The sequence below is a fragment of the Petaurus breviceps genome, unplaced genomic scaffold, assembly GCF_028583685.1.
Source record: "Petaurus breviceps papuanus isolate PSGF00001 unplaced genomic scaffold, PetGlider_PUasm1.0 90731, whole genome shotgun sequence".
NCBI lineage: Eukaryota > Metazoa > Chordata > Mammalia > Diprotodontia > Petauridae > Petaurus > Petaurus breviceps.
Window position 1 is genome coordinate 7,577,265 of NW_027187325.1, and position 13,874 is coordinate 7,591,138.

Consider the following 13,874-nt stretch of genomic DNA (forward strand, 5'->3'; position numbering starts at 1 on the left):
CTTTCTATATAGATTTTCTATCTCATTCCTCAATGAGCCTATTCCAAAACTTCTTTTCTAAAACCTTCCACATCATCTCCTGTTACCATTAGCTAAGGATCTTGGTATGTTGTTTGTTGTTCTTGACTTAGTGACAATTCACCCTAAGTTCCTTCTTCTCTCCTTCACTACATCTCAATACCCCTTGAGAGCATTCCAAATTCCTTTTTTACTTCAGCCTCAGACAGAGAAGTGATCCTTCTCCAACCAAGGGCAACCCTACTATCATTTCTCTCTCTCTCTCTAATCTTTATTCTTTTCCCGTTAACCGATTCTTTCCTTGCTATCTACAAACATAGCCAGGTCTACCTCATCATTAAAAATCCCTGATTTGATCCTATCACGCTCTTAAGCTATTTGCCATAGTATTCCTCAGTTTCGTAAATAAACGCCTCTAGAAAGCTATCTATTCTGAAGGTCTTCATTTCCTCTGCTTTCACCCAGTTCTCAACCCCTTGCAATCTGGTTTTCAGCCTCATTATTCAATTTCAAATGAGTTCTTCAAAATTACCAAGGATTTCTTATTTGCTAAGTTCTCATCATTCTTGATTTACGGAGCATTGATGTTGATGACTCTTTTCTTCCTAGATATTCTCCTCCTTCTGAGTATTCACAATTCTGCAATCTCTTGGTTTTCTTCCTACTTGCCAAACTAGTCCTCACTCTCCTCCCCAGGACTGTTATTCATATCAAGCCTACTAATTGTGGGTGTATCCAAAGCTTTACAATGGGCCCTTTCTCTGCTCTCATTTCATGATCTCATCAACTCTCATGGATTTAATGATCATTTCTATGTAGATGACTTTTGGTTAAGCCCTAGGCTCTTGAACTTGAGTCCTACTTCAATAACTGTCTGGTTAAGACATTTTGAACAGTATGTCCTATTTCAAACTCAACATGTCCAAAACAGAACTTATTATCTTTTTCCCTAAATCAACTTTTGCTTTGGTATTTCTGTGGAGTGTGCCAACATCCTTCAAATTACTCAGGTTAGAATCTTGGAGTCATCATTAATTCCTTACTCTTAATCAACCTAAATAGCCAATCAGTTGCCAAATCTCATGATTTCTACCATGGAAAGATCTCTACCACATGTTCCTTTCTACAACATGGATACTCTCATTTTTCAAGCTCTCATCACCTCTTCCTTCCCCATTCCAACCCATCTTCTGCAGAGTTGTCCATAAAGGTGATTTTCCTTAAGTGCATGTCTGACCATTGTTACTCCCCTAATGAATAAACCTCAAGGGCTCTCTATTATCTCTAGGATCAAATTAAAACCCTTCAGTTTGGCATTTAAAACTGTCAACCAGACCAGACCAGATAGGAACCAGCCTCTAACCTGTGGATGGCTGGAACTAAACAAAGTAGGCTAGAAACAGGAGAGTCAGGAATAAAACAGAAGTTTTAATTTCAAAGTGAGTAAATTGCTTGCCAGTAAAGTCCACCTTCCTGAGAAGAAGAGCTTATTTCTTGTTTCAGGGTAAGATTTTTAAGCATGAAAAAATCACAAAAAGGCAGGACCCAACAGTCATCCTTAAGTCTTGAGAAAACAGTTCCCACAGCAGGCCCACAAGTGCAGGTATTTCTGAGACAATATAGGCATTCTTGGGTCCTGTCTCTAAATTATTAGCATCACTGAGCCTTGTGATTGTCTCAAGTCTTAAAGGTTGTTGAGCCTCATGATCCTTCAGTGAGGTGCAGAACCAGAGTCTCCAGGAGGAGTTCAGCACCTGGTTCAGATCACTTAGCAGTTACAAGCACAGGAACTGTTCAGAGTGTCAGGATTTGTGATTGATACAGCACATTGGCTGTAGCCCCCAACTCTCAGGCCAGCATCTCCTTAGTAGGGAAGTCCCAACAAATCCAAATCATTACACATATCATATAAAATAATAAACCCCATAACAGCATTTGCCAGAGGGTGAGCACAAAGGATTGTTGTTAAGCCAAGCTCAGCGCACCGTTTGCTTGCTGGGCTTTAGCTCTGGAAAAGTGTCTCCCGATATCTTGACAAAACCTTTCACAACTTGTCTTCAATCAGCTTTTCAAGAGTCAAATGAAGAAGTTACCCACTAAGAGGGTTAGGGTTGCTCTGGAGACCCCAAAATACCTGCTGAATGAATTCCACTCAAGTCTTCTCAGTCAAAGAAAAGTAAAGTTTATTAAAAATTCGCTTGTATTGGACACAGTAAGTCTGTGCTAGGTCATTCTATGGCGCTCTCACTATTCTATGGCGGTCTCACAAACATGAAGACAGGATGGGGTCTTATATACAGAAGGTTGTGGGAGGAATCTGAGGTGGTCTAGAGGAGGAGTTTGGGGAGGGTCTTCAGGAGGAGTTAATGAGGTCAATGAGTGATTAAGGGTGGGAGGCCACCTGGAAACAGAAGATGGTGGGCTAGGCCAGTTCAAGGGTGAATCAATATTTTGATAGGCTCAAGGATGGGAAGGAGATGAACAATGGAGGGCTAGGCTAGTAGTTAGCAGTTAGTAACCAGACTAGAGGTCTGGGCCCATCAAATGAGACAGTTTAATCGGAGTCCAAGGGAAGTTCCAGGAGCCTGCACCTCAACATCACCACCTATCAGCCCAGCTTCAGGCCCTCCAGCGGGCCTCGAGGCTCCTCATACACACTCCTCGGCAGGCAGGCCGTCTGTCCTCCAAGCCCAGAATGCATTAGTCCTTCCTTGTCAATCCCCCGCTCGGGCTCTTGCTGAAGTCTTTCCTGATCTTTCCCCAGCCCCCTGCTGTGTATGGCTGTCTGCTCACGGTCCTTCTGACCGCTCTCTTAGGACAGCGGCTGTTTTTCCTGTCCCGTCCCCAGCACGGGGCAAGGGTCTGGAACACAAGCTCGTCTTTCTGGGTGTGTGACCACGGCCGGGCCACTCCGCCTCTCTGGGCCTGTTTCTTCATCTGTAGAAACACGGGTCACGAAAGCCGAGGTACCTACCTCACAGGGCTGCTGTGAGGCTCACGGAGGGAGGGATGGGGCGTTACCGGGACCCCGGCCCCGGCCCCCAGACTGTCGCTCCTCCGGCTCCCGGGAGACGGTCCTAGAACGGGAGCATCTGATGGAGGCCCCCCACAAGGCGACGAGTTAGGGACTTTCAGCCTGTCTACGCAAGCTGGCGGGGAGGGAGGAATCCGGGTTTTTATCCCGTTGCGGCTGGATCACATACAGAAGGCGGGGTGGCCTCCTGGGACAGGGCACAACTTATTCCTTCCTCACCTAAACAAGTCCACAACCCCCTTTAAGAGACCCCCATCCCCCACCCCGGGCCACCTGCCTAAAACCCGGAAACAGAAGGCGCTTCCGAAAACCGGAAGTGAAAGGCACCTTCCGCCAGCCGAGGCCACGCCCGGAAGGAAGTAAGCGGTCGGACTCGTTTTCCTTGGACCTTCCCTCCACCACCTTTCTTTTTCCTCCCTGACTGTGCCCTCTGTTCTCTCGGAGTTTTTGTGACCACCGTCCTCTCACTCTTGCCCTCCCCCCCGAGCCTGGCATTGCCTTTGCCTTTGTCCTTGTTATTACTCGCTTTGCATCACTCAGCTTCTTTGAGAGAAACCTATCTCCTCTACGGGTCCCCGTGAGGGTCATGGTTTGAGTTGGATGAGAAGGCAAAAGGGGCGGGAGCCACACCCACCAACTTAACCGATTTAGGCGCCAGTCTGGCGCATGCGTAATACGGCAGCTCAGGAGCGGTCCTCGTTTTGCTCCTCTCTATGGTCGGACCCGGCCTTCCGTAAGGGAAAGGGGAAAAAGGAGAGGGAGGGGCGGCTGGCGCGCCGGTCCCAGGCATCGCCGCGCATGCGTCCTGAGCCTTTTATTTTTTTGCCCTGTACCAAGCTCCTTAGCCTCATTGGGGTGGAGGAGGAGAGAAGAAACCAGCTTAGCCAGCGGCAGCGCCGTCGCCACCGCCAAATAATGCAGTAAGAGCCGCGCTGGGGCTGATGAGATTGAAAGTAGCCCCCCCTCCCCGCGGAGCCCACTCCCCCCTCTCCGCGACTAGTGGCGGACCCCCGGGGTATGTGTGCGCGTGTTTGCCAAGCGCTGCCTCCTCAGCTGTGGGATGCACTTGGGGGTGGAGGGGAGGAACCCAGCCCTGCGGGTGGAAGACGGAAAAGGAGCGAGTGAGTGTGTGTGTGTGTGTGGGGGGGTGTAGACAGGTTGCATTGTTTGGTTAATCGATAGATTGCGGAGCTGGCCTGCGGAGGGATGCTGAAGGGCGGGTAGCGGAGAATGATCCTGCAGGATCTGCTGCTGGCTTTGTGTTTCCCCCCTTCGTAGCACCGCCGAAGAACACCACCAGACCCTCCCACCCCGAGGAGCCTCCTCTGGGTGGAGGGAGGAGAGTCGGGATCTTCCTCGATTTGAAATGAGCGCAAGGAGGGGATGGGGTGGGGGGGAGGGGAGAATACAACTCGGTGGAAGTGATGTGAAGACCGACGCGGAGGGAAGTGTCGGGGAGGCTGGGTTGCTGTGAAACCGGTCTAGACAAAGCGGTGCCCGCGGCTGGGATGGGCCCCTTTCGTCTTTCGAGCCCCGCATTATCCTCCCTCCCCCCCATAGGATCTTAATAAAACCCTGAAAACTGGAGAACTGCTGAGTTAAACCCTCTGTTGCCTTCTCAACTTGCCTTTGTTATTCCTTGATATTTGCAGAACAGGTCTGAGATCGGTGTGTGATCATACATGATAGTCTTGCTTGATACAATGGGGCTAATTGAATTGTGCTCTCTCTTCTGAGCAGCGATGACATGGATGAATTGTTTTTTTTTTTTAGTGCCATATAGGTTTTTATATATATCTTTTCCCCCCTAAAATAAAAATTTGAGGGATAAGTAAAATATGATCTCTGTAATAATAACTGGGCCAATGGGCCAGTTGAATGAACTGAAATGGCAGTTGTTCTGTTAGGCTTTTGAACCATTAGAGTATTTCAAAAATTAATTTTTATTTTATTTTTTGTCTGTGGATTGTAGCGATGTGAGCTGCAAAGCCTTTAATCCTTTGGGACTCACCAAGAAATATTTGTGAGTGCCTACCATGTGTAGATGCCACAGGCCATTTCCAATTCAGGTTCTTGTCTAGGCTGGCAGAGAGACCCTGAACAGCATGCTTAATTGTCCTGTACCTTAATTTCTTCATCATTAAAATGAGGCATAGCAGTATGTTCTAGTGACAGCTAAGAAAAATAATTGATAGTAATTTATTGAATAAATTACAGAAAATTGATCATGTGTAACATTTCCAAAGAAGGATCTAAATTTGGTAAGCTGTTATATATAATCCCTGTAAGAATGTGATTGTGTCTCTTTAGCAGCTGTTTCTCAAACCTCAGTTCCTGCAGTTTATTTTCTCTTGTTGACTAATCTAAGTGGAATAGATTCTAGACCAAAAAGTCGTGTGTGTGTGTAAAAGTAACTTGTTTAGGGACTCTTAGGAAAAACTCTTACATTTCTTCACTAATAATAAACTCAGTCGTACCTTCTTTTGAAGTGGGGAGGGGGCAAATACTTCATCAGCCTATTAGAATTGAAGTGGCAGATAGAGTAGGTGGCTAAGTTTACACAGTAAATTTATTTTAGAGTTGAGACTGGGAATCCAGGTCTCCTAGCATCATAGTCTTTGGCACTAACCTCTAAAATCAAACTTATTCGTGTAAATAAAGGACTAAGATCAAAGTTTTCTGGATTAGTTGTATGTAAAAATCTGAAGCCATAGAAGTTTATGTTTGATGCTTTAGTAATTGAATCAGTAGATCCAACAAAATATAGTTCAGTAAATAAGAAACCATTATTAAACCTAATGTAAACAGATGGGCTTTTTTTGGTGCAAATTTTAATGCCTTTCCTATGTGGTTTCATTGGGAGGTAAAAAATGATTTCTTCAAAGAATGTATAAGTGATAAGACATTATTGAAAAGGGTCAGATTTGATCATTGGTTTTATATTTTTTTTCATCATTGATTTTAGATTTAGGTTTTTAGTTAAGATTAGTTAACTGGATGATCTTAAGTATCTTATCCACTAAGATTCAGTGTGGTAAAATGGGGAAAAAAATAGATCTTCAGTAATGACACCTTCATTAGTTGTTTGACTTAAAGAGGTCTCAGAGAGATTGTAGTGAACAACTATTATTTAAATTCATAGTTTGTAGTTGCACAGAAAAAAGGCCATTAATATCACCAAAGACAAAAGCCATGTAAGTCAATTTAAATGTAGGGCTCACAGTTATTTATTAAAATTCTTGTGATAATTGTGAGATTGATTGTAAAGTTAAACTGGAACAAGTCCTGTGTCTTGGAATCTAATAGAAGAAACAAACATTGAAAAACAAATAACTGAAGCATTTTCTAGAAAATAGGAACAGGATCTAAGATTCTTTTTTCCCTCAGATTTTAAGTGTTGAATAAAATGATTTCGTGTGTGTGTGTGTCTGTCTGTCTGTCTGTCTTATAGGTAACTTGTGAAAATGAACCATTCTTAGTGTTCCTATGGCTGGAAAGAAACTTAGAGGTATTTTAGACCCACCTACCATGCAGTGCAGGTGTTTCATCTACACACCCTTGAGAGGTGGTCATCCTACCTCAGCTTGAGGACTTCTAATGAGAGGGGGTTCACTGTTTCCTGAGGCATGCCCATTGTTGAACAGCCCTCATTGTTAGACTATATTGAACCAAATAGTGTTTCTCTGAAATTTTTGCCTGTTTTTAGTTTCTCTCTGAAGGTATAACACAAAACACTTATTCTTGTTTCCAAATGATAGTCCTTAAAATATATTAAGTTTCTCATCACTTTCCTACTGTGGCCTCTTCTGACTGGATACTTTAGCCATTCTCACCTTAGCTCAGAAGAATGATACAGTGGAAAGTGCTCTGGTTTTGGAGCACAAAGACCTGGGCCCAAATTCTGCCTCTGACATTTACTGTGTGACCTTTGTCAAGTCACCAGGGCCTCAGTTTCTTTATTTGTCGAATGAAGGTATCAGACTTGATAACCTCGGAGGTTCCTTCCAGCTTTAAATCTGTGATTCTTCTTGATAACTTTTCTCTGGAAAGCTCTTAATTTTTAAACGACCTTCTTTAAAAAGTGGTGTCAGAGTCAAAAATGACTTCAGAGTATGACATTATTTTCTGTGATCTGGGCACAATGCTTCTATTACTCTAATTAAAAAATCCATATTGGATGTGGGAGGAGCTCTGCTCCTAAGAGTTAGGATAACTTGGTTCAGATATTTTCTGGGATAATAGGTAAGTGACAGCCTTCTTGAGCCTGTTTTCTTGTCTGTAAAATGGGTAAAATAGCATCCTACCTTGCTCAGAGGACTTGAAGGTGAAGGTGCCTTATAAAACTTAAGACTCTATTGAAATGTGAGTCGTTATTAGCCACATAAGATTCGATGAGATACATAAGACCTATTAAGATATTAATATGAACATTATGATTAGCATATAATAACTTATTTTGTGTAGAGCTTTACATTTTCCAAAGTACTTTGACATCTATTTACTGATATGATCCTTCGGTGTACAAGGTAGATATGGCATGTGTTATCTCCATTTCATAGATGAAAGTGAAGGCCCAAGCAGTTAAATGACTTGCTTAAGATCACATGGCCAAGAAGTAGCAGAGTTCATATTAGAAACAGGTTTTCTGACTTTTCCACTGTTCCTTTTCTACAGTTCTTCCTCCCAAACTGTGGCAAAGAGTAGGTCCACAGTAAACTTGTAATGAGCTAAAACTGACATTTTTTTTAATGTGAACTAATGTCAACCTAGAGCTTTCATCTTGCACAGTTTCTTTTTGTAAAATAATATATTTTAATTGATGCATTTTATTTTTGTCACCTGTATTTTCCTGTATTCCTCTTCTTCCCGTGAGAGCCATCACTTAGAACAAAGATTTTTTTTAAGAGAAGAAAAAAATCCTCAATTTTAATCAGTTAAAAAATCTCATGATCCATGCAGTGTTCCACCTCTGTCCTCCCCTAACTATTCCCCTCCTCCCCCCCAAGCCTCTTTTTACTTTGGCAACATTTAATTTAGATTGTTTATGTTTCCATTTATGTTGTATCAGTAATGTATATTGTTTTCTTGGTTTTGCTATTTAGATTTGCATTCGTTTTACATGTGCTCTTCTAAATCTTTTTATGTTTCTTGTATCCATTGTATTCATTGTTTCTTACAGCATAATAATATCCCATTTATTCATGTACTACAATTTGCCAGTTGCCAGATTTATGGGCATTCACTTTGTTTCTGGCTCTTTCCTATCATAAAAAATGCAGCTGTAAATATTTTGGTATTATGTGGAGCCTTTTTGTCATTGACCTTCTCAGGATTTGTTCCTGGCATTGGATGTGCAGGGTTATTTGTTTTTGTTTAAACTTAGGTTGTCTGCCTTTGTATTTATCATTGTGAAATGTCATCTTGATTTAGATTTGAGAGGGGGAAAGTCTGTAGGGCTGCTCTACAGGTAGTTTGAGTTTAGCCCACCATATTTCTTGGTGACATGTTGTATTTTGAGTTATCTCTGTGAAGTTAGCAGATCTTGATTTGTCTGTGATGCTTCACTAATTCTTCTGCTTGGGTCATTGACATTACATGTATAAATAATGCTTAACAAATGTTTAAATTGACTTTATATGACCAATTAAATATTCAAATCTTTGTTTCTTTATATATGTTTTTTATTTCTTTATATATGTTTAACATCAGTAGTTACGGAAGAGGGTCTTGTCAGATACTTAGGTAGAGTTACTTGGGCATTCACCTTAGTTTTGTATTCTATACATTAAAAAGGTACCTTAAATTTCTAGGCTACATCACTATTGCAACATTTGTAGCTCTGTCTACTAGCTAGACTAGCTCTTGCTTGAGCTTCTTTATACAATTTGTGTCCCTGTTATGGATAGAGGCAAACTGTTATGAATGTGTTTAGCAGGCATTGAAAACTGTCCCTCAGACATGGTAACAAGGTCCCATTGTGGACAGAGCTTGGATTGTTTGGTGCCCTTCCTAATGAAGAACAGTTGAATTCAGTCTATACACAATAATGCAGTCTTTTAAAGATGTTTGCCTGTATTAAAACTGCTCCTTTTCTGAAGTTCTGTCTGTTAAGCTTTGTCTTGTTTTAGTAAAATAGACATTTCTGAAAGTTAATAAGTGATGAAACTTCCCTGTCAGAGTACAGCTATATCTAATTTTGTTTTCCTGTACTATCTCAAAGTTATCCCAAGGTAACAGGTAAAGTTGCTATTATTATGCATAGTATATAAATACAATATAATGTCTCCTGTTCCGGTGGTGCCTCTACTGTTTCCCCTGTCCAGAGAGCACATACCTCTTCTTTATTCTTTTCCTGTCCTTGCTCTAAGGCCCAGTTCAAATCATTAATCCTCCCCAAGACTTCTCTTACCACTTTAGCTTATTGTTCTGAATTTTCCTACTATTTATTACTTAATCAGTGCATTTAGTACTTAATTACTGTCTTGTATTGTTTGTTGTTTAACTTCTGCACTGTGTGATGAGGAAAGAAGGCAAACTGACTAGATAGTAAATTCATTGAATTTTGGGATGTGTGTTGTCTTTTTTATACCCTTTATTGTATTTACCATGATGCTGGAACATGCTTGAGGAATTATTTTTGAATGAGAACTGAATGACAAATCAGTTGTGGATATAACCCATCTTGGTATTGGAAGTGTTTGTGGAACAATTAGAGATGAGAGCTCTTGAGCAGTGCAGCATAGCATTTCTTAGAGTTGATTGTAGTGGCCCTTCCATGCCATGCTCCTAACTGATTTGAACTAAAGAGTAACCATTTGGGTCTCTTAGATGCTTTAGAAAATTGTTTTATGGATGCGTGGTATTTTGGTAAAACTGCATGTGTGATTTGCAGTTAAACATTATGGAGCTTGTGTTTCCTTGGTTCCTAAATTCAAAAGAAACCTTTTTTGCTCCTTTTTAGAGATAGCTTTAGTTTGTACACATCTTATTGTCTGTGGATTTTGGTTCCTTAAGTTCAGACAATAATAGAGAACTGGGAGGAACATGAGAGATCATTGGATTCAATTCTCATTTTACAGGTAAGGAAATAGAGGGGTTAAGTTAAAGGATTTGCGCAATGACACATAGTGTTTGGTGGCATTTTTTAATTTTTTTTTTGTCAGGTGGTATTTTGAACCCAGGTTTTTCTGCTTCATCCCTTTATCACCAAGCTATACTGCCTCTTAGAAAGTCCAAAATTACCAATATGATGTAAAGTCATTTTTATTATTGAGAATTTGGTCACTTGGAGTTACAGAAAGTACTTTATATGGCCATTTATTCCATGACTGTAGATGTTTTGGAATATTTCCATATAATACTCCTTCTAGTTCAGTTAGGAATAATATTAATGTGATCTAAATGACCAGACTTCATTAAGTTCTCTTGGGAGACTAATTCGCTGTCTACCAGAATTCAGGGAAACAAATACTGATCCTTCCAGTTGGCCATATTTCTTTATTGTCTTCTCATTCCATTATTTGGTCATGGACAATGATAATCAAAATACAGTTGGATTCCTTGGTGTTTGAATTCATAAGAACATTTTTAGGTAGTTGTGGTTCAGCCTGGATATTAGTGAATATGTTACCAATACAGGCCACCATGATAATATTGCTATATTTTTTCCTTTTAGCAGATCTTTATTTTATAAGGAAATTTATTACTGAGAAAAATTCACATTTTCAGTTTCCAAGGAACAGACTCAAATAAAACATATGAGACATACACTTATTAAGCAAATTGGATTTTTGAACTTTCAAAGTGATGGTGTATCCAGCTTTAGATAATTGTTTATCTAGTAAAGTGATTGAACAGGAAGAAGCTGGCTTTATTTTATTACCTCTTTTCTTCAGGCTAGAGTAGGGATTTTTAGTTTTAAACATTTAGTTTTAACATTATTAATGCTGTCTCCTTTCTGCAGATTCAGGTTGCCATAATATAGAGGTCAGTTTTCTTAAAACAGGTGTCACATTGCCATATATGGTCCTTTTTTTAAGTAGACTGATTTGGATTTGAAGGTCAGGTGTTATCTGTTTGTAAGATCATAGATTTATACCTGGAAGGGACTTTGGAGGTCATCTAGTCTAACCCCTTCATTACTGAAGTGCAGGGACATTAAATAATTTGCCCGAAATCACACAAGTAGTTAGTCATAGGCAGCACCAGGATTCAAAAACCCTGGTCTTCTGTCTCTAAATCCAGCAGCTTCCTATTGCACTATGAATCCCTCAGACTGTAAGTATATTGATAGTGACTCTCAAACATTCCTTGGTTGTTTGAATTGCAGACGTGTTTGGAACCTCTGAGGTCATCTGTTGAGAAACAGGCCCAAAGAAGTTTAGTGATTTGTGCAAGGACATAGTGGTCCGGTCAGTATTTGAACCCAGGACCTCTGACTCAAAACTCAGCAGCCTTTCCCTGTATCATGTATTTACCTTTCTATTTTTTGACTTTTGTCAAGATTTGGAATAGAAACTGTTATAGAAACACTTGTAGTGTTCCTTGTCTGTAATTGTGTGGTAGTGATGTTACAAGATCACAGTTATTGTTTAGGACAAAGAGATTGGGAACACACCATCTTTGTTGCTGTACTTGTAGATCGTTATGTTTTATAATACAGTAGTAGAAGTATAATTCTTTGAGAATAGGTTTGTTCTCTGTCCTCCATTTCCCTCTCTCCCTTCCCTCCTTTTTTCCTTTTCTCCCTCTGCCCCCCCCCATTCTCTGAATGTACCTTGCACCCAGTTAATACTTAACAAAGGTTACACTGAAATGAAATAATTCTATTTTCCAGAGTAGAGAAAATAACAAAAGAGTGACCATGGTTAAGTCAGAACCTGTTGTGGTTGTTTAGTCTTGTCTGACTCTTCATGACCCTATGGACCATATTGTCCATGGAGTTTTCTTGGTAAAGATACTGGAGTGGTTTGCCATTTCCTTCTTCAGGAGATTAAAGCAAACAAAAGTTAAGTGTCTTGTCCAGGGTCACACATCTAGTAAGTATCTGAGTCTGGATTTGAATTCAGGTCTTTCTGACTCCAGGTCTAGCCCTCTATCCACTGAGCCACCTAGATGCTTCAGAGTAAAACTAGGGGCCTAAAGTTATTGGTGACTGCAGGTAAAAACCCTAAAGCAGATATTATTGTAGGGACCTGGTGTATGTTTGGTGTCTTTCAGGACCTGATTAATAGAACTTGAGCTGGTCACTTGGAGAAAACTGTGTAAAATTAAGTCTTTTAGAGGTGGAATTATTTTGTACCCTCTCTTTCAGGACTTAAATGACTTCTAGTCATTTACTAAGATTCCAGATTCAATTCAACACATATTAATAACTTCCTATTTGAAAGCCATTGGACTGAGAAGAGAGAAAAAAAATCTCACTGAGTTTATATTCCCTTATTCTGTGTTATTTTTGACTTTGTGCCCCTGCACCTAGGACAATGCCTGACACATAGTATTCACTTATCAAATGCTTGTTGGGAGAGTGTGAATAGGGAGGGGAGGTCATAAGATTATTGGAATAGGCAGAGGCCACTAACTGCTGAAAGTGATATGGATGAGGGAAGGCTCCATGTAGGTGGTAGCACCTGAGCTGTTTGTGAAGAAAGACAAGCATTCTGAGGGGACAGGTAGAGGTGAGGGAGTGCATCCCAGCTAGAGAGGACTGATTCAGCTAATTATGCAGAGGAGAGGGAGATGACATGTTAATTTTAGGGCACCTTAGCTAGAATGTAGACTGTTCGAAGGGGAGGTATAGGAAATTATGTTGGAAATGTTGTTTGAAGCCATATTGTGGTTAGGACAACAATGGAAGATTTTGACTAAGCAAGTGAGTCGGACCCAGTAATTTTGGAAGCAGTGGTGGAAAGACAAGAGGTGAGAGCTGAAGGAAGGTGGTGATGGCAATGTGAGTGGAGACTAGGGGACAGATTGGAGATAAGTGGAGGTAGAAAGGAAAGGTTCCAAGCTATGCCACTTGCTACTTGTTGGATGTTGGGCTAATCACCCAAACTCTCTGAGATTCAATTCCTCATCTGTAAAATGAGGGAATGGGATTAGCTGATAGTAAAGGCATCTTCTAGCTCTGTGTCCTACAGTGCTATGACATGATAGCTTATTATTTCTGGGATAAAGGAGAAGGAAACCAAGGATAGTAGCTGGGTAGTGAACTTGGGTAACTGGGAAGGTGCTAGTGCTCTGAACAGAAATAAGGCAGCTTGGAGGAGAAATAGTGTATTGTAGAGGGGAAGCTAATGACCATGAAATTTTCTTATTTGATGTTCTTTTTTGGGAAAAAAAAAAGCTTAGTATTGAAAATAACCCTGGGTAGTGATGTTTTAATCATGTAGTTTTTAGTAATTTTCAAATTGAGTATCATCGAATCTAGATTATCACTTGAAGTAATACATGCTTCCCTCTCCTCCCCTCCCCTTGCCCTCCTTATGTGTGACTAGATCTGGTTATGTTGAGAATGTGTTTAAACGTTTTATCTTTTTGTTGTTGGTTGTCTAGGGATGAAAAGTAAGATAATAGAATGTCTGAGCTGAAAAGAACCTCCGAGGTCATCAGACCTGGTCCCTATCCAAAGTGGGAGAGGCCTGTCGACAGTATCTTGACAAGTGGTCAGTTTACTTTTGAGGCAAGACTCCAGTGATAGGGAACGCCTAAGGTAGCGCTTCCTAATTCCAGGCCATTCTAATTTTTTCCATTTTTCTTTCAGTCTTATTTTTGAAACAGCTCCTTGCTGTAGTAATAATTATACAGCATAGTATGCATTAAT

General features: G+C 40.7%; 1 protein-coding gene across 5 annotated transcripts in view; it reads left to right on the forward strand.

Annotated features, from left to right (window-relative positions):
• Positions 1-2,730: 2,730 nt before the first annotated feature.
• The window catches only part of LOC138145255 (CLIP-associating protein 1-like), a 204,486-nt gene continuing 193,342 nt past the window's right edge, over positions 2,731-13,874 (forward strand). The window contains exon 1 of one of the 5 annotated variants that reach the window (XM_069066896.1): positions 2,731-3,411. The gene's annotated coding sequence lies outside the window, so the exon portion shown is untranslated. The other 4 variants (XM_069066895.1, XM_069066893.1, XM_069066894.1 and 1 more) reach the window with 4 other exon arrangements.